This window comes from Lissotriton helveticus, chromosome 11 (assembly GCF_964261635.1).
Source record: "Lissotriton helveticus chromosome 11, aLisHel1.1, whole genome shotgun sequence".
Classification (NCBI taxonomy): Eukaryota; Metazoa; Chordata; class Amphibia; order Caudata; family Salamandridae; genus Lissotriton; species Lissotriton helveticus.
Window position 1 is genome coordinate 352,530,552 of NC_136072.1, and position 21,302 is coordinate 352,551,853.

General features: G+C 45.1%; 1 protein-coding gene across 1 annotated transcript in view; it reads left to right on the forward strand.

The window, feature by feature from the left end:
• Nucleotides 1-7,207: 7,207 nt before the first annotated feature.
• NRROS (negative regulator of reactive oxygen species) overlaps nucleotides 7,208-21,302 on the forward strand; it is a 110,341-nt gene continuing 96,246 nt past the window's right edge. Inside the window, exon 1 of the mRNA XM_078665759.1 lies at nucleotides 7,208-7,380. The gene's annotated coding sequence lies outside the window, so the exon portion shown is untranslated. The remainder of the gene's footprint in view (nucleotides 7,381-21,302) is intronic.

Genomic DNA, 21,302 nt, shown 5'->3' on the forward strand with positions numbered 1-21,302 from the left:
TAAGTTCAATGTGGAGTATACAGAACATGATGATTCATATAGATGGCATAACTATATCAATTATTCTGGTATACATGTAAGAAGAACTTTGAGGCACTTTTTGATATTTTTAATAACGTAACTAAGGATTTAGAGTTTTTATTTGGTTTTGTATGTACGTTGAAGTGGTTTTCCTAACCACCCAACAAGCTATAATGTAAAACATCTTAATATCATTTCTTATTGAAAATCAGAGAGGATGAAGCTAATAAAACTTTAGAACGTTGCATCTAGGGATTCTTTACTGCTTACCTGGACCCAGCTTGCTGCCTTCTTGTTCCTCGCACGTGGTAACCTCCACGGCTCGCCGGACCCGCTGCGCGGGTCCCGCAGCGCCATCTCATCAGCGGGAGTAGCCGGGGGTATTGTGTGAGTTCAAGGTGTTTCCTGGGCTGAATTGGCGTGGAGCAGGGCTGCGAGTGTGAGACAGGGACTCCGTATCCCAGGAGTCCCTGTGCGCCCAACAGTCTACACCTGGGCCGCTCTCCCTGCAGGACACGCCCCCTGTTCATCTCTACTCCTATTAAAGGCTGACATTACCCCCGCTGCGCGGGAGCGCGCGGGAGCGACCGGGAGAAGCCCGGGACAAGGGCGGGCCCTCTGTGGCCCTCCGAGGCCTGAGGAGACTGGACGGGGCATAACCCCTTGCCCGATTTTGATCTTTGTGCTAACTTTAAGTAAGTCCACTTTGTTCTAACATTTATAGCCGGCTGATTTTTACAAATGTCATTGCCACCCTCAAGTACCGACATAGCCATGTCGGACAAGTCAGGGGATACGCTTAATGGAACCCTGGACAATTATTTTACAAAGTCTGAAGGTGATGTCTCCAAGGAAATTGCTTTAGCAGAACGATGAGCGGAACGCCGTCGTTCTGTGGAGAGGGTGAAGAATAGGTTAATGTCACAGTCACCTTTACCTGTTGCCTCTATTGATGAAAGGAGCCAAAATGATAATGAAAGTTTACTACTATTGGATAGCTTGCCTCTAGTATTTAGAGATTGCCCGTCGACACCCAGTACTTGCCTTAAGTTAGATACAAATGGTCTTTCGCCCACTAATCACAATAGTTCTCCTAGCATAACTAAGGCACTGACCACTCCTGTACCTATGGTATGCAAAAATACACGGAATAGGGCAAAAAAAAATTACGCCGCCTCCTAGAAATTATGGCCCACCCCCTACCAAAAAAAGGCGGAAAAGGGGGGAACTTCACCAACAAAAGTTGAGCCACTCCCACTTTGGCAAAAAGGCAAAGATTGCCACTAGGAGTGACAAGGCCCTAATAGCTGTACCTGAGGTTACAAATTCAATGTCCCGACCGTTAGCTACCATGGACATAGATAGGTAGGCCAGTACTGATACCCGCCCAGTTGCCATTGTGCCCCAAGCAGCCCAAAACCCTGTCACATTGGATAGCATCGAAAGCTTAATTAGGAGCTATTCCCTAGCAATCATAGAGAGACTGAACAAGGTGGAAGAAAGACTAGGGAAAATTGAACAGGAACTGGGGAAAAAGGAATTCTCTACTAGGACAGCTGCAAATAATGCTACGCAAATTATTACACTGTCTACCCAACCCACCACATCTGTCCCGATTCCAGCTTCAAACACGAATCCAATTAACTTGAAACCCCTTGACAATAAAAATGATAGACAACATAATCCATCTCTTAATTTGCCAAAAAGCAAACCCGACCAGACTCCGGCTGCTTTAGTCAGTAAACCATCTAAGGGCCTAGGTAATACATCACTGGGGAGACCAATAAGGGAAGCGGAAAGTACTAGGCATATCTGGGGGAGATCAAATCGGGCCCCACTTCCAGAACTTTCACCGGAAGCAGTACCTTTCGTTGTAGTCCTTACAGGGGTCCCTGTGTTGAAAGAAAATAAGCGGGAAGGTTTTGCTCAACTGAAGAACAAGGTCAATTCATTGGCTTAGGTTAAATAGGCCAATCGCAGGCAACATCAATGGCGACATTGCACATGTTCGCCGCACTCAGTGGTTGGGGGGCAGACCTAAGGATATCGAGGGTGATGTGGTGGTAGTGAACTTCAGGGATCCTAATGCTGTTCACTTTATATTAAACTGGCCCTCAGGTAATGCCAATAATCGCATTATTCCTCGACCACTGACGTATTTCTATCCAAGATCAGTGGTTTTTCCATCCCAGCACCAACCCCCTCAATATATGCAGATACAAGCTCATCCTAATACCTATCCTTCAACTACACAAAATGTCAGGAACTCTCTATATGCGCCCTATCCCTTGCTGGTCCCTGATCCTTATGGGTGGAACCTTGTACCAACCAGGTCCAATACCACCTCCAACAGGAGAATGGACCACTTAAATCCATTTACGCCATTGGAGACCATAAATAGGTTCGACATTTTTAACGGCCTAGATGACTGCGATTGACGCTTTGTGAGCTTAGGGGATGATGGAAGTGGAATTCATTCCCTCAGTATGGATGGCATTGATAGTGGAGCTGAAGGGTTGGGGACTCCTGGGGTTAACTTCTCAACTACTGCAATAATCTCAAGTAGTCCGATTGTTAGTACAGAAACGGTAGCTCCGAGACTGATTGACAATATCCAGAGGCCCACGGGGTGCGATGAGCACCCAGGTCCCATAAGCATATATGATGAAGTTTGCTTACGACATAACTTGGCCCTAATGGTACCCCCCAATGAGTCTGAAGACCGGAGATCCTTGGGTTATTGTCAAGATCAAGCTACAGGAGTTATTCTAGGGTGTCTAACTGTAGCAAATTTACCAATGGCCAATATGGCACTGAGGGATGAAAGTGCAAGGGGGGAGAGTGGAAGAGGTCCTAATGTATTAGGAGCAGCAAAAGAAATGTTGACACGAATGTCAACAATTGAGGAGACAACATTGGTGGCTCAATCTGAGACTCTGGCCGATGTGATGGAGCCTCTAAAGTTAGTCTCCTGGAATATAGCTGGAGTTTCAAAGAACCTAAGGGACCCCGAATGGGCAAGATTCATTGATACCAATGATTTTTGTCTGTTACAGGAGACCTGATCGGTGGAAACGCCCCACAGACTAGGGTTTAAGTCTTTTGGAATAGGCGCCACCCCATCCAAAAGTGGAAGGCCCTCGGGGGGCTTATTAATCTGGGTGAAAGTTAACTTGAGGTTACAGATTGAGGAGGTAGACGTAAATTCTCCTGACATATTAGCGCTAAAAATCATCACATGCGAAGGGAAAAAATTCCTCCTAATAAATGTCTATAATAGACCAATATCCCTATCACAAGAATCACCCACACTAGCCAAATTAGACTCTTTTCTAAGTAGATTAGATGGCAAAGAGGATTATGTCATTTTGGCTGGTGACCTAAATTGTAATTATGAACCAGTCCTGGGGCTCAGTGACATTTTTGAAGATGAGGACCAAGCTAACAAAATCCCAGCACTGGAGAATGTCAAACCGGTTAAATGTTCGGTTTTGGCAGTCCAAATAACAAAATTATGTGCGGAGTATTGTCTCAGGGCCTGCAATGGACGGCTTCCGTCTGATAATCTGAAAAGACCAACCTTCAGTAGAAATAATTACAAGAGCAATTTAGATTTTGTGATTGTCTCTATTCCTATTTGGTCGAGTATCCTGGACCTCGAGGTAAAGGACAGGTTAGAAAGTGATCACTTTCCCCTGAGCCTTTTAATAGAAGCTTCCTTGTTTCAGGGAGTAGCGGGCACATCATCAGCAGATGTAAACAATGGAGATAACACTGAGATACATATCAGTAATAATAGACGAGTACTCAAATGGCCTTTTATATTGGACCATGGTGAGATCCTGGCTGATATATATACACTTTTTGCAGGGACCTTCGGTTCATACATAGGTTCTAAAGTAGACGAGGAAAATTCTACTTATTTTATGTCACTGCACAATTTTTTTTTTAATGATTTAAAAATGTTAGTTACCAAAATGCCCAAGAAAAACCAACAAAAGATACAGAATCTGTCCCATAGTAAACCATGGTATGATAGAATCTGTAGGGAATCTAAAAGGGCGCTTATATCAGCTATTAAATCTAAGACATTATCTGATATAAAAATGGCAAGGAATAACTATAAGACAGTACAAAAGGCCTCCAAAAAAGACTGGGAGGAAGAAAAATGGGCTGACATGCTGCTAGCTGTTAAAACTAATGATAGCGTAGGTTTTTGGAGGTTAGTAGCCAATGGGAACCATGTAGGGAGAGTGGTCAAGGATGTCCACTTGGACGAGCTAACATGGGTCAACCATTTCACTACCCTCTATAAAAAGTATGATGATGCCCAATCCGATGTGGATGCTCTATACCTTGAATACCCCACTGACTGCCTGGACTTCACACTAGTTGAAACAGAGATGGCAATTAACCTAGTAAAAACTGGCAAAGCTCCAGGCCTGGATAAGATCCCTGGGGATTTATACAAACATGATCTAAAAGTTTGGGCACCATATATAAACTACTTGTGTAATATGTTATCCCTTAGCTTAGATTTCCCCGAAAGTTGGAGGGGAGCAGAAATTGTTTTCATTTTTGAAAAAGGGGATCGGATGGACCCCTCTAATTACCGGCCAATCAGCCTGATGGATATTCTCCAGAAAATCTACTCACGACATATATTAACTCGTGTCAGTGACTGGATGGAGGAGAATGCAATCCTAACCAAATTTCAAGCTGGTTTCCGATGTAAAGTAAGCACAATAGATCAGATATTTAGATTCTGCTGCCTCTATTGGAAATATGTACATATTAAAAAGGGTCATCTATACGTTGCTTTCGTTGATCTGAGAGCAGCGTTCGATTTAGTGCCACGCAATCTTTTATGGAAAACATTGAATGTTGTAGGGTTGCCAAATAGCCTATTGGTCCAGATAAAAGAGCTGCACTAAGGGAATTTTGCGAAAATCCGATGGGGCCCAAGTGGGGAAGTGACCCAAAAAATTCCTATCGAGCGTGGCGTTCGCCAAGGTTGCGTAATGGCCCCCACACTTTTTTCCCTTTTCGTGAACGACATCCCTACACATCTAGAGGGGTGTATAAACGATTCACCAAAATTCAATGGAGAAAGGGTAACATCACTATTGTTTGCAGACGACACTATCCTGATTTCCCAAACTAAGAAAGGTCTCCAGGCACTACTTAATTCCTTTAGTGATTATTGTAGCAAGAAAGGTCTGGAAATAAATGGGAAAAAGACTAAATGTATGACCCTTAATCCACCAAAAACTAACAAAGTCTGTTTAACACTGAATGGCGTTAAATTAGAATCTGTCTCACATTTCTCTTATTTAGGGGTTACTTTAGACTCTAACTTCTCTTGGAGAGCCCAAATGGAAAAAAGCAAGCTGGCATTCCCTCAGAATGTAAAGCCAATTCTTAGGAAACAAAGTCTGAGTACTAGTAAAGCAGTGTCTCCAGTAGTTGAGCTTTTAAAATTTAAGGTTCAACCAGCAGCGTTGTACGGTGCAAAAATCTGGGGGCCAGGGTCAAAAGATACTTTTCGTGTTCTGGACAATAATTTTATGAGAAGTCTGGTAAGGGTCCCAAGAGGCACTCCTTTAGTGCCCCTTGAATTGGATCTAAATGTCAAAAGAACTGACCATTACACCATAATTCGCCCACTGATGTTATGGGTTAGATTGTGGCGGGTGCCTGAATTGCAGGACTACAGGGATGGGCTAAAAGAAATCATGGGGTTTGATAATTCAATAACTATCCCATGGCTAAAACATGTTAAAACTTGGCTCACCAAAATAGGTTTAAAACATTTCTGGGAGAATCCAGAACATCTACCGTCCAACCCAAAACTAATACTAAAAAGGGCCTTTTGGAGTTTTATGGTTAACATGGCAACAAATGATTCGGCTGCTGGAACTTTAGTAACAAATTTTCTCAGCTTCAAGGATGAGCCACTATTTGAGACTTTTCTTGATGAGATAGAGCCCCCACTTGCTAAAACCTTATTTTTAAAATTAAGATATGGTAATCTTTTGACCAAAACAACCTTAGCATGCTGGTCGAGGAGGTCTAATGCCTCATCGTAAGTGGCTGATGAAATTTGTGCTATGTGTGACTGTAGCCAGATTGAAAACGAGACTCACATCTTCTTTTTCTGCCCCGCCTATGTATTGGCTAGAATAAGGTGGATCAAACTACTATGCCTATTGTTAGGCCTGAGATCATGCAACCAGGCCCTGAGAATACTTAAAACTAATACAAATCAAACAATATGCAATCATGTGTATATTTGTATATTTGTAATTTTATTTGTATAATGTATGTATGTCTAAAATATATTGTGTACTGCTTTTATGGTTTTAATTAACCGAATAAAGACATTTGACTGACTGACTGAACAATAGTATTTAGTGTTAGTCGATTCTTACACTCAATCTTTTTCCTAAGAAAAAAAAGGGGCAACAGCTATAAATGAAGTATATCCCTAAAAACAGAACTAGAATGTGCCCTAGTAACTATAGGGGGATCTTTGGTACATACAAACGGTTGTGCTTAGATTTATTTGTATTAAGAAATGTACTTTTACTGATGTTTTAAAACCTTTTGATAAAAATGTTTAAACTAATGTAATGAATTGATTGTGCTGTGACTCTTTTATGGAATTCATGCCGAAATAAAGAATTTTGAAATGAAATGAACGTTGCATCTAGTTTTAACCGATCCGTAAAGTCTGCCTCCAAGCTGTTATCAAATACACCGTGTATCAAGAAAGCCCCTTCGTAAAGTTCCTCCCTCCAGTGTTTAGGCCAGCGGAATCCGATAATCTGTAAGGGCTATTAGGCGACAGGAAGCAAAGTTGAGAAGTTCCTTTCGCTGCTACCATCCCCCGTGACATTAGTTGTGCTGATAAGAAGCAGCACCGAGTTTATTAAATAATAACTTGAAATAACACCACGGGATATTCAGCACATACATATTCGCCTGTCTACTAAGTAAACCATAATCCTTAATTCCTGTTTAGAGTATTTTTGTGATTGGGTTAAAGTTTGTTTTACTATTTGTCGAGTAGATTCGAGGCACAGAAGCAAGTGACTTGCGCTCTGCTTGCTCTGCAGTCCATGTGACTTTAACTTCCGGTACTTCCTTCCGCAACTTCTTAAATTATATCGGAGTAAGAGAAAAAAAGGCACAGCAGTCGTCCTGCAGAGAGTGAGCCGCGTCATGATGCACGGGCTTTCTGAACACCCCTCGCACCATCTTTGATGACCCGGGATGAGCCGCAGGTGCGATCCCTGTGGTGCGCCCATCGTCATCACCAGGGCCAGCCCGGGAAAGCTGCCTGCATGGCTGTGTACGGTGAGTGACGCTGTTACTCAACGCCTTTGCGGGACTGGATGTGGGTGACCAACAGAGCAAAAAAAAAGAGAGGAGGTTGTGCCTGTTGTACACGAGCCCCGGTGCAGGGATGCAAGCCGCAAACCAAAGGCTTCAGGGAGATAAACCGGTCGCACCATTATGCTGACATCACCGCCTCTGGGGCTGATCCGAGTCAAAGGAAAGCTTAGATTAGTGTTTGGCTAGGACTTTTCCCGTCAGTGCCTTCAGGTAGAGCTGCGGGAATCAGGGGGAAGCATATCCAGGTTGATGGGAAGTGTGTGACTCGAATATCGACAGAAAACATCTTACTAGAGGGTATTTAATGAAAACTATACTCATTAGTCTAACTAGGATAACGTTTAGTGGAGGTCATTATAGTACTTCTTACTAAATGTAAAAAAATATATTTTCTAAACTGCAGCGACTATATCTTAATATCAGCTTGTCGTTTCCATCTACTACATAATCGGTCTGACATGCTTGTCAATCATGTAATCCATATTTAGCCTAAAAGTCTCTTACCCACTCGGGCACCTTCAGTGGGTTATGCAAAGTGACCCCAATTAGCTTTTCTTTTCCATTAAACATTGATGCACAATACGCCCATATTGCCCATCTGCCACATGTGGTGGTCCTTCCACCTCTCCTGGCCATGATTAGGCTATCACTGTCGGACACCTCTAGTTGTGACTGTCTAACACCTGACATCTTTCGGCGTCTTGTGCCTAGAACACATTTTTCTTAATCATCCTGTAGACTCCATCCACTCTCAGTCTACAGTCAGACTTTTGTCTATTTAAAACATCCATAAGAGGCCTTTGGCCGCCCCAGTGCTGTTTTCTATACCAAACAATAGGTGTTCCACTGCCATCTGGCCATACACAACCTATCATAGTCATCCATCACACATATACATACCTGTTCATTGGCATCCATCCACTAATTCCCCAAAAGTTTACCTAAGTTCTGTCAATGTGTGATCTTTGGCCCCCTTATAGCTCCTACTGATAACTGCTCGTTAGTGTCCATTATGGGTCTTTGGTGCACACCTACCCAAAACTGTCCGTTCATCACCCGAGTATAGCTGGTCTTTGGTGCAGAAATGTCACCTGACCATGTACAGTTTTTGGTGCAAATCCATCATCTGCCCTTGTCTGTCCTTCCCAGGTAATCATTCACCAACTTAAACTCAAGAGAATTGGTCTTTGGAGACGGCCCATCACAAATTTCAGCAGTGGTTTGATTTTGTGCCACATCACAGTGCGGTGGCATCTGTAATACTTGCATACTAGCGCAAACACTTCAGACCCCATTTACAAATCTAAACATACGTGTATATTTGCTTCTACACCAAGGTGTAATCCCACACGTTTTTTCTAATCACCATTTCTGAATCTAGATGTCCACACAAGTGTAGACTTAGATGTTTCCACCTCCTCAGTTCATGGCTGAATTTACAAGTATAAAGATACGACTACCTCTGTGGCAGAGATACGCCTGTGGGAAAGTGTATGGAAAAATATTAAAGTTTTGAATTCTTAAACACAATTTTTAATTTTTTTTAATCTTCATCTACTTACCTGTGTCAATCCTCCGACTGTCTGTAAATGGTCTTTAGTATCAACCCAATAGAGATCTTTGGCTTGTTTTATTATCCACCTGTTGCATGTTAACAACAAAGCCTTTCGTATCCGTCTTTCATATGTGCATAATGGAACTTTGGTGTCCCTAAAGCACGTTCTTAGCTGGTATTTCTAACCTTTGCTGGTCCATAGCTTATCTTCATTATACTCCAATCAACTATACATATTTAATAACTTGATTGTGGTGTTTACCAATCATCTGACCAGTTCCAGTCTCTAGTGTCCAACAACAAGTAACTGGTCTTTCTTGTCCACCTGTCAATATGTGGTCTTTGGTGTCTACAGATCACTAATGCTGCTGCAGTCTTTGGAGTAAATAAATCCATTGTCCATATCCTTTGTGGTCTTGTGCCGGCCAGGATTTATCTTAAGTAAGTATTGTTGAACAATAGTTACCAGTTCATAACTACGCATTGGTGGCCATCAACTTGCTATCCCTACTCGCTCTCTGATCAATATCCATCATTTGTCAATTACCATTCTTTGGCACCAATCCATGCTACAAATGTGGAATTTTGCAAGGGCACACTATCGATTCAAATCTCCACACTGAACAGAATCTAAAGGGCGGCCCAGAATAGTGAGCAGCATTCCTAATAGATCTGTTAAAGAAAGGTGTCTATAAACAACAATCATTGGCATAGCCAATAGGTCTCGCCTTTGGGACCTTATAAGTGTTTAGCCAGAGATATTTGGAAATACATTTTGTGTGTGTGCTTGAATAGTCCAGGTTTTAGCATTGCTTTCTGGTGCTTGTAGTCCAGTTTGGTCCTTTATACAATCATAACTACACGTTCCAGAATGCAAAGCAAAAACCTAGACTCAATGGCCTACTCATCGAAGGACATAGAAATCTTGGGGGCTCCCGTCAAATGAGTTTACATTTGCAGGGTCTTCGCTTCTCGTAGTTAAGAAGATGATCTTGGCGCTCAAAACTTAACTGGACAAAACCAAGACCTGCAACAAGCATTTGCAATGCAATAGGTCTCGCATTAGGAAAGTGTGAGCTATTGGTATTGTAAATGACAAGTTTTTTTTTTTTTTTGTTTCAGAACAAAAACAAGTTTTTTTTTTTTTTTTTTTTTTTAATATGTGTTGGCTTTGAAAATATATAAATTAATAGCATTGTTATTCACAAAGCCAATAGCTTACACTTTCCTAATGCTAGTCCTATTGGCTATGGCAATGCTTGTTGGTAGCAAGCAAGGACAGTGCTGTTGTGGTGCTGAGTGACGCAGCTGTGGTTGGGCTGAGTGATGTGGTGGTGTATTAGAGTGATGTGGTGGTGTCCCAGAGTGATGTGGTGGTGTACCAGAGTGATGTGGTGGTGTATTAGAGTGATGTGTGAGGTACTGGGTTTTTAAGAACCGGCACAGACATCGGTAACCCAGCGGTGCCAGGGAATACACACCCAGAGACCTCGGGTTCTTCCTGATCCAGACCACAGAAACTCAGAGTATTCTAGGTGAAGTCAAAGATTAGTTTATTGGCTGCAACCAAGGTAACAAGTGTCCTAGAAGTACAATACGGGTATATTCTCAGGAGACTGCACACTTTTAGAAAAGTCAGGCTTCTCTTCTTATACACAATTTTGGGCTTCAGGCAAAACATTCTTGTTTGTATATTAAATCGTTAACATATTTCTAGTACAAAGAGAAAGCAGAGTCATGATGACATGTCCATATTTCACTTCGTGCTGCCTACAACAAATCATTTGATTCAGAAAAGGGGGTGGTGATGAACAGAGTGCCTGAATTAAGCAGACCACTCTTACCCAGTCCAAAGATCAGGGCTTGATCCATCACCGTTTTTTAGCTCACTGCACCATCCCAGCTCAGAACTTGGCTATATGCAAATTAGTCTGTTCCTGTCCCAGTGCATGATGGGAACAGGGCAAACCAAACTACCAAGCCAATTCTTATACTGGGAAGGAAACAAGCTTCCGGGGACCGGTTTCTGCCATTTCAGGCGTCGTCGGCCCGGCTTGCTTGAATCCTGATGGTGCAATGAGCAAGGGACTCACATCTGAGTATACCCTTCCACGCTTATGGTGGACAAAATGATTCAGAAAAGGGGGTGGTGATGAACAGAGTGCCTGAATTAAGCAGACCACTCTTACCCAGTCCAAAGATCAGGGCTTGATCCATCACCGTTTTTTAGCTCACTGCACCATCCCAGCTCAGAACTTGGCTATATGCAAATTAGTCTGTTCCTGTCACAGTGCATGATGGGAACAGGGCAAACCAAACTACCAAGCCAATTCTTATACTGGGAAGGAAACAAGCTTCCGGGGACTGGTTTCTGCCATTTCAGGCGTCGTCGGCCCGGCTTGCTTGAATCCTGATGGTGCAATGAGCAAGGGACTCACATCTGAGTATACCCTTCCACGCTTATGGTGGACAAAATGATTCAGAAAAGGGGGTGGTGATGAACAGAGTGCCTGAATTAAGCAGACCACTCTTACCCAGTCCAAAGATCAGGGCTTGATCCATTACCGTTTTTTAGCTCACTGCACCATCCCAGCTCAGAACTTGGCTATATGCAAATTAGTCTGTTCCTGTCCCAGTGCATGATGGGAACAGGGCAAACCAAACTACCAAGCCAATTCTTATACTGGGAAGGAAACAAGCTTCCGGGGACCGGTTTCTGCCATTTCAGGCGTCGTCGGCCCGGCTTGCTTGAATCCTGATGGTGCAATGAGCAAGGGATTCACATCTGAGTATACCCTTCCACGCTTATGGTGGACAAAATGATTCAGAAAAGGGGGTGGTGATGAACAGAGTGCCTGAATTAAGCAGACCACTCTTACCCAGTCCAAAGATCAGGGCTTGATCCATCACCGTTTTTTAGCTCACTGCACCATCCCAGCTCAGAACTTGGCTATATGCAAATTAGTCTGTTCCTGTCCCAGTGCATGATGGGAACAGGGCAAACCAAACTACCAAGCCAATTCTTATACTGGGAAGGTAAAAAGCTTCCGGGGACCGGTTTCTGCCATTTCAGGCGTCGTCGGCCCGGCTTGCTTGAATCCTGATGGTGCAATGAGCAAGGGACTCACATCTGAGTATACCCTTCCACGCTTATGGTGGACAAAATGATTCAGAAAAGGGGGTGGTGATGAACAGAGTGCCTGAATTAAGCAGACCACTCTTACCCAGTCCAAAGATCAGGGCTTGATCCATCACCGTTTTTTAGCTCACTGCACCATCCCAGCTCAGAACTTGGCTATATGCAAATTAGTCTGTTCCTGTCCCAGTGCATGATGGGAACAGGGCAAACCAAACTACCAAGCCAATTCTTATACTGGGAAGGAAACAAGCTTCCGGGGACCGGTTTCTGCCATTTCAGGCGTCGTCAGCCCGGCTTGCTTGAATCCTGATGGTGCAATGAGCAAGGGACTCACATCTGAGTATACCCTTCCACGCTTATGGTGGACAAAATGATTCAGAAAAGGGGGTGGTGATGAACAGAGTGCCTGAATTAAGCAGACCACTCTTACCCAGTCCAAAGATCAGGGCTTGATCCATCACCGTTTTTTAGCTCACTGCACCATCACAGCTCAGAACTTGGCTATATGCAAATTAGTCTGTTCCTGTCCCAGTGCATGATGTGAACAGGGCAAACCAAACTACCAAGCCAATTCTTATACTGGGAAGGAAACAAGCTTCCGGGGACCGGTTTCTGCCATTTGAGGCGTCGTCGGCCCGGCTTGCTTGAATCCTGATGGTGCAATGAGCAAGGGACTCACATCTGAGTATACCCTTCCACGCTTATGGTGGACAAAATGATTCAGAAAAGGGGGTGGTGATGAACAGAGTGCCTGAATTAAGCAGACCACTCTTACCCAGTCCAAAGATCAGGGCTTGATCCATCACCGTTTTTTAGCTCACTGCACCATCCCAGCTCAGAACTTGGCTATATGCAAATTAGTCTGTTCCTGTCCCAGTGCATGATGGGAACAGGGCAAACCAAACTACCAAGCCAATTCTTATACTGGGAAGGAAACAAGCTTCCGGGGACCGGTTTCTGCCATTTCAGGCGTCGTCGGCCCGGCTTGCTTGAATCCTGATGGTGCAATGAGCAAGGGACTCACATCTGAGTATACCCTTCCACGCTTATGGTGGACAAAATGATTCAGAAAAGGGGGTGGTGATGAACAGAGTGCCTGAATTAAGCAGACCACTCTTACCCAGTCCAAAGATCAGGGCTTGATCCATCACCGTTTTTTAGCTCACTGCACCATCCCAGCTCAGAACTTGGCTATATGCAAATTAGTCTGTTCCTGTCCCAGTGCATGATGGGAACAGGGCAAACCAAACTACCAAGCCAATTCTTATACTGGGAAGGAAACAAGCTTCCGGGGACCGGTTTCTGCCATTTCAGGCGTCGTCGGCCCGGCTTGCTTGAATCCTGATGGTGCAATGAGCAAGGGACTCACATCTGAGTATACCCTTCCACGCTTATGGTGGACAAAATGATTCAGAAAAGGGGGTGGTGATGAACAGAGTGCCTGAATTAAGCAGACCACTCTTACCCAGTCCAAAGATCAGGGCTTGATCCATCACCGTTTTTTAGCTCACTGCACCATCCCAGCTCAGAACTTGGCTATATGCAAATTAGTCTGTTCCTGTCACAGTGCATGATGGGAACAGGGCAAAGCAAACTACCAAGCCAATTCTTATACTGGGAAGGAAACAAGCTTCCGGGGACCGGTTTCTGCCATTTCAGGCGTCGTCGGCCCGGCTTGCTTGAATCCTGATGGTGCAATGAGCAAGGGATTCACATCTGAGTATACCCTTCCACGCTTATGGTGGACAAAATGATTCAGAAAAGGGGGTGGTGATGAACAGAGTGCCTGAATTAAGCAGACCACTCTTACCCAGTCCAAAGATCAGGGCTTGATCCATCACCGTTTTTTAGCTCACTGCACCATCCCAGCTCAGAACTTGGCTATATGCAAATTAGTCTGTTCCTGTCCCAGTGCATGATGGGAACAGGGCAAACCAAACTACCAAGCCAATTCTTATACTGGGAAGGTAAAAAGCTTCCGGGGACCGGTTTCTGCCATTTCAGGCGTCGTCGGCCCGGCTTGCTTGAATCCTGATGGTGCAATGAGCAAGGGACTCACATCTGAGTATACCCTTTCACGCTTATGGTGGACAAAATGATTCAGAAAAGGGGGTGGTGATGAACAGAGTGCCTGAATTAAGCAGACCACTCTTACCCAGTCCAAAGATCAGGGCTTGATCCATCACCGTTTTTTAGCTCACTGCACCATCCCAGCTCAGAACTTGGCTATATGCAAATTAGTCTGTTCCTGTCCCAGTGCATGATGGGAACAGGGCAAACCAAACTACAAAGCCAATTCTTATACTGGGAAGGAAACAAGCTTCCGGGGACCGGTTTCTGCCATTTCAGGCGTCGTCAGCCCGGCTTGCTTGAATCCTGATGGTGCAATGAGCAAGGGACTCACATCTGAGTATACCCTTCCACGCTTATGGTGGACAAAATTATTCAGAAAAGGGGGTGGTGATGAACAGAGTGCCTGAATTAAGCAGACCACTCTTACCCAGTCCAAAGATCAGGGCTTGATCCATCACCGTTTTTTAGCTCACTGCACCATCACAGCTCAGAACTTGGCTATATGCAAATTAGTCTGTTCCTGTCCCAGTGCATGATGTGAACAGGGCAAACCAAACTACCAAGCCAATTCTTATACTGGGAAGGAAACAAGCTTCCGGGGACCGGTTTCTGCCATTTGAGGCGTCGTCGGCCCGGCTTGCTTGAATCCTGATGGTGCAATGAGCAAGGGACTCACATCTGAGTATACCCTTCCACGCTTATGGTGGACAAAATGATTCAGAAAAGGGGGTGGTGATGAACAGAGTGCCTGAATTAAGCAGACCACTCTTACCCAGTCCAAAGATCAGGGCTTGATCCATCACCGTTTTTTAGCTCACTGCACCATCCCAGCTCAGAACTTGGCTATATGCAAATTAGTCTGTTCCTGTCCCAGTGCATGATGGGAACAGGGCAAACCAAACTACCAAGCCAATTCTTATACTGGGAAGGAAACAAGCTTCCGGGGACCGGTTTCTGCCATTTCAGGCGTCGTCGGCCCGGCTTGCTTGAATCCTGATGGTGCAATGAGCAAGGGACTCACATCTGAGTATACCCTTCCACGCTTATGGTGGACAAAATGATTCAGAAAAGGGGGTGGTGATGAACAGAGTGCCTGAATTAAGCAGACCACTCTTACCCAGTCCAAAGATCAGGGCTTGATCCATCACCGTTTTTTAGCTCACTGCACCATCCCAGCTCAGAACTTGGCTATATGCAAATTAGTCTTTTCCTGTCCCAGTGCATGATGGGAACAGGGCAAACCAAACTACCAAGCCAATTCTTATACTGGGAAGGAAACAAGCTTCCGGGGACCGGTTTCTGCCATTTCAGGTGTCGTCGGCCCGGCTTGCTTGAATCCTGATGGTGCAATGAGCAAGGGACTCACATCTGAGTATACCCTTCCACGCTTATGGTGGACAAAATGATTCAGAAAAGGGGGTGGTGATGAACAGAGTGCCTGAATTAAGCAGACCACTCTTACCCAGTCCAAAGATCAGGGCTTGATCCATCACCGTTTTTTAGCTCACTGCACCATCCCAGCTCAGAACTTGGCTATATGCAAATTAGTCTGTTCCTGTCACAGTGCATGATGGGAACAGGGCAAAGCAAACTACCAAGCCAATTCTTATACTGGGAAGGAAACAAGCTTCCGGGGACCGGTTTCTGCCATTTCAGGCGTCGTCGGCCCGGCTTGCTTGAATCCTGATGGTGCAATGAGCAAGGGACTCACATCTGAGTATACCCTTCCACGCTTATGGTGGACAAAATGATTCAGAAAAGGGGGTGGTGATGAACAGAGTGCCTGAATTAAGCAGACCACTCTTACCCAGTCCAAAGATCAGGGCTTGATCCATCACCGTTTTTTAGCTCACTGCACCATCCCAGCTCAGAACTTGGCTATATGCAAATTAGTCTGTTCCTGTCCCAGTGCATGATGGGAACAGGGCAAACCAAACTACCAAGCCAATTCTTATACTGGGAAGGAAACAAGCTTCCGGGGACCGGTTTCTGCCATTTCAGGCGTCGTCGGCCCGGCTTGCTTGAATCCTGATGGTGCAATGAGCAAGGGACTCACATCTGAGTATACCCTTCCACGCTTATGGTGGACAAAATGATTCAGAAAAGGGGCTGGTGATGAACAGAGTGCCTGAATTAAGCAGACCACTCTTACCCAGTCCAAAGATCAGGGCTTGATCCATCACCGTTTTTTAGCTCACTGCACCATCCCAGCTCAGAACTTGGCTATATGCAAATTAGTCTGTTCCTGTCCCAGTGCATGATGGGAACAGGGCAAACCAAACTACCAAGCCAATTCTTATACTGGAAAGGTAAAAAGCTTCCGGGGACCGGTTTCTGCCATTTCAGGCGTCGTCGGCCCAGCTTGCTTGAATCCTGATGGTGCAATGAGCAAGGGACTCACATCTGAGTATACCCTTCCACGCTTATGGTGGACAAAATGATTCAGAAAAGGGGGTGGTGATGAACAGAGTGCCTGAATTAAGCAGACCACTCTTACCCAGTCCAAAGATCAGGGCTTGATCCATCACCGTTTTTTAGCTCACTGCACCATCCCAGCTCAGAACTTGGCTATATGCAAATTAGTCTGTTCCTGTCCCAGTGCATGATGGGAACAGGGCAAACCAAACTACCAAGCCAATTCTTATACTGGGAAGGAAACAAGCTTCCGGGGACCGGTTTCTGCCATTTCAGGCGTCGTCAGCCCGGCTTGCTTGAATCCTGATGGTGCAATGAGCAAGGGACTCACATCTGAGTATACCCTTCCACGCTTATGGTGGACAAAATGATTCAGAAAAGGGGGTGGTGATGAACAGAGTGCCTGAATTAAGCAGACCACTCTTACCCAGTCCAAAGATCAGGGCTTGATCCATCACCGTTTTTTAGCTCACTGCACCATCACAGCTCAGAACTTGGCTATATGCAAATTAGTCTGTTCCTGTCCCAGTGCATGATGTGAACAGGGCAAACCAAACTACCAAGCCAATTCTTATACTGGGAAGGAAACAAGCTTCCGGGGACCGGTTTCTGCCATTTGAGGCGTCGTCGGCCCGGCTTGCTTGAATCCTGATGGTGCAATGAGCAAGGGACTCACATCTGAGTATACCCTTCCACGCTTATGGTGGACAAAATGATTCAGAAAAGGGGGTGGTGATGAACAGAGTGCCTGAATTAAGCAGACCACTCTTACCCAGTCCAAAGATCAGGGCTTGATCCATCACCGTTTTTTAGCTCACTGCACCATCCCAGCTCAGAACTTGGCTATATGCAAATTAGTCTGTTCCTGTCCCAGTGCATGATGGGAACAGGGCAAACCAAACTACGAAGCCAATTCTTATACTGGGAAGGAAACAAGCTTCCGGGGACCGGTTTCTGCCATTTCAGGCGTCGTCGGCCCGGCTTGCTTGAATCCTGATGGTGCAATGAGCAAGGGACTCACATCTGAGTATACCCTTCCACGCTTATGGTGGACAAAATGATTCAGAAAAGGGGGTGGTGATGAACAGAGTGCCTGAATTAAGCAGACCACTCTTACCCAGTCCAAAGATCAGGGCTTGATCCATCACCGTTTTTTAGCTCACTGCACCATCCCAGCTCAGAACTTGGCTATATGCAAATTAGTCTGTTCCTGTCCCAGTGCATGATGGGAACAGGGCAAACCAAACTACCAAGCCAATTCTTATACTGGGAAGGAAACAAGCTTCCGGGGACCGGTTTCTGCCATTTCAGGCGTCGTCGGCCCGGCTTGCTTGAATCCTGATGGTGCAATGAGCAAGGGACTCACATCTGAGTATACCCTTCCACGCTTATGGTGGACAAAATGATTCAGAAAAGGGGGTGGTGATGAACAGAGTGCCTGAATTAAGCAGACCACTCTTACCCAGTCCAAAGATCAGGGCTTGATCCATCACCGTTTTTTAGCTCACTGCACCATCCCAGCTCAGAACTTGGCTATATGCAAATTAGTCTGTTCCTGTCCCAGTGCATGATTGGAACAGGGCAAACCAAACTACCAAGCCAATTCTTATACTGGGAAGGAAAAAAGCTTCCGGGGACCGGTTTCTGCCATTTCAGGCGTCGTCGGCCCGGCTTGCTTGAATCCTGATGGTGCAATGAGCAAGGGACTCACATCTGAGTATACCCTTCCACGCTTATGGTGGACAAAATGATTCAGAAAAGGGGGTGGTGATGAACAGAGTGCCTGAATTAAGCAGACCACTCTTACCCAGTCCAAAGATCAGGGCTTGATCCATCACCGTTTTTTAGCTCACTGCACCATCCCAGCTCAGAACTTGGCTATATGCAAATTAGTCTGTTCCTGTCCCAGTGCATGATAGGAACAGGGCAAACCAAACTACCAAGCCAATTCTTATACTGGGAAGGAAACAAGCTTCCGGGGACCGGTTTCTGCCATTTCAGGCATCGTCGGCCCGGCTTGCTTGAATCCTGATGGTGCAATGAGCAAGGGACTCACATCTGAGTATACCCTTCCACGCTTATGGTGGACAAAATGATTCAGAAAAGGGGGTGGTGATGAACAGAGTGCCTGAATTAAGCAGACCACTCTTACCCAGTCCAAAGATCAGGGCTTGATCCATCACCGTTTTTTAGCTCACTGCACCATCCCAGCTCAGAACTTGGCTATATGCAAATTAGTCTGTTCCTGTCCCAGTGCATGATGGGAACAGGGCAAACCAAACTACCAAGCCAATTCTTATACTGGGAAGGAAACAAGCTTCCGGGGACCGGTTTCTGCCATTTCAGGCGTCGTCGGCCCGGCTTGCTTGAATCCTGATGGTGCAATGAGCAAGGGACTCACATCTGAGTATACCCTTCCACGCTTATGGTGGACAAAATGATTCAGAAAAGGGGGTGGTGATGAACAGAGTGCCTGAATTAAGCAGACCACTCTTGCCCAGTCCAAAGATCAGGGCTTGATCCATCACCGTTTTTTAGCTCACTGCACCATCCCAGCTCAGAACTTGGCTATATGCAAATTAGTCTGTTCCTGTCCCAGTGCATGATGGGAACAGGGCAAACCAAACTACCAAGCCAATTCTTATACTGGGAAGGAAACAAGCTTCCGGGGACCGGTTTCTGCCATTTCAGGCGTCGTCGGCCCGGCTTGCTTGAATCCTGATGGTGCAATGAATCATTTGGCAAGGCCCAACATTTCATCAGATATCACTGGACCCCTAATAAAAACGGGCACCTCCCCACCATAAAGTAAGTGAAGCAAAAGAGTGGAGATAGATGTGAGCGAGATATGGCAGGTGTGCGCGCTGAAATGGTTTTATGGTTTGTTGAGCCTAGATGCTATCTTGCTCGGCCACTGGGAGGGGAACTGACCTAACGAGTTCGGCCTGGGGCAATGGTTCCAACTTGTACAGGTCATGGAAAAGTCGATTAAGGAGTATGTGTCCTTGTGGAATCGAATTCAGCTGGATTAAGGCCTATGTAAAGGGCAACACATAAATGGAAGCCAAGGGTTCAGAATGTAAATGACGATTTCGAGGTGAAATCGTCACTCGAATATGCTGAAAATATATGTACATGATGTACTCGTCATTCTCGGTCTTTTGATACCAAATTCGTCATGTTTCGGCGAAGTTTTAATTCTCGAGTCCAGAATAATTACACGAATCCAGATTTTCAGAACCACAATCCCTCCTTTTGCCCTTACATAGGCAATTAATCTATCCTCATGTTAGTCTGAGTCCAGATCTATATTCCTAAAGTCATTGAGATGTTGCTGTAACATCATTCTAGTACTTAGTTCATCTCTTGACACAGGCTTCCTTACACATGATGTAACACAGAGGCCACATATTGCAGGAGCACACTGTATGCACAGACAGAACAGGAAAAAATGGCTAAGACCATCCCAATGACCATCAGAATTTTCCATCCCCAGGCAGATATCAGTTCCCAGAACCATCCCATTAACGACCAATCTCCTTTATCCACATGAATAGATTTGGAAATCTTATGCAGTTTGGAGATGGCCCTGTACACGGTTGGAGCATTATCTGGGATGAAAATGCAACAACTAGATTGGATCAATTTGCATACCCCACCTCGGTCTGCAAGTATAACATCCAAAGCGACCCTGTTCTGAAGGGTCATAAGTCGATCCGACTGGAGCTCAGCAGTCAAGTTACTAAGGGCACCAGCAGTTTCAGTCACGGTGGACTCAACTACCCTTGTTAATTGCCTTATGTTTCTGCTGTTAGCCATGGATCCCCAGAACGGCAGAAAACCCTTTGCAAAGTCCCCAAATTCTTGACCTGCAGTGTCTTCTTTACTCAAAACACCTCTAACTACCCTTGTCCGGTGGTAATCCGCCGCTGCTGTGTAGGTGGGAGGCAACAGGAATGAAACAAAACATGAGCCGAGAAGTCAGGGGGCAACCATGTGTAGGCTCTATCATGGCAGATGAAATAAGTACCCTTAGCAGCTAAAAACGCAGGGGAAGTCTGAGATCCAAAAACATACGTTTCTGTACAGATACTCTTCCCTAGCTGAGCTCTGGGATTCTTGCCAATACCTTGCAGACACAGGTGACCCTGATGGGGTACGATCCAGATAGGGGAGGATCTTTTGGCTTGCTGTTTCTCACTTAAAGTAGTGCCATATCCGGACACGTTCCAACCTACATATGCAAGTATCTCATCATCCGGAGTATCTTCATAGGAAGTTACTTCCTTGATCATGTCAACTATACCTTTGACTAGGGCGCTAGTCTTGAGGTTGTCTTTTACAGAACGTAGGGGTTGGACTTCTCGTGCATATATGAACATTGTCCTATATGCCCATACTGAACCATTGTGACTAAATGGCAGGACCAAATAGGGAATACCTTTATCCGTTGTGTGAGGCATGAGACCGCACACCCAACAGTTAGTTGTGTTCATTACAAGTTGGTGTTGGTGTAATAACTGAACAAAAGAGTTATTTACGAACTCTAATCTCCTATTTGATTCGTGGTCGGGCAGAGGGTGGAAAGAATGAGAGGAAACAGTAGGAGGAGGTATGGGTGATGCAGTGGGCGCAAATGTTACATGGAAAGAGAATAAAACATAACTTATCAAAAAGATCATTACGCTGGATAGCATAAAA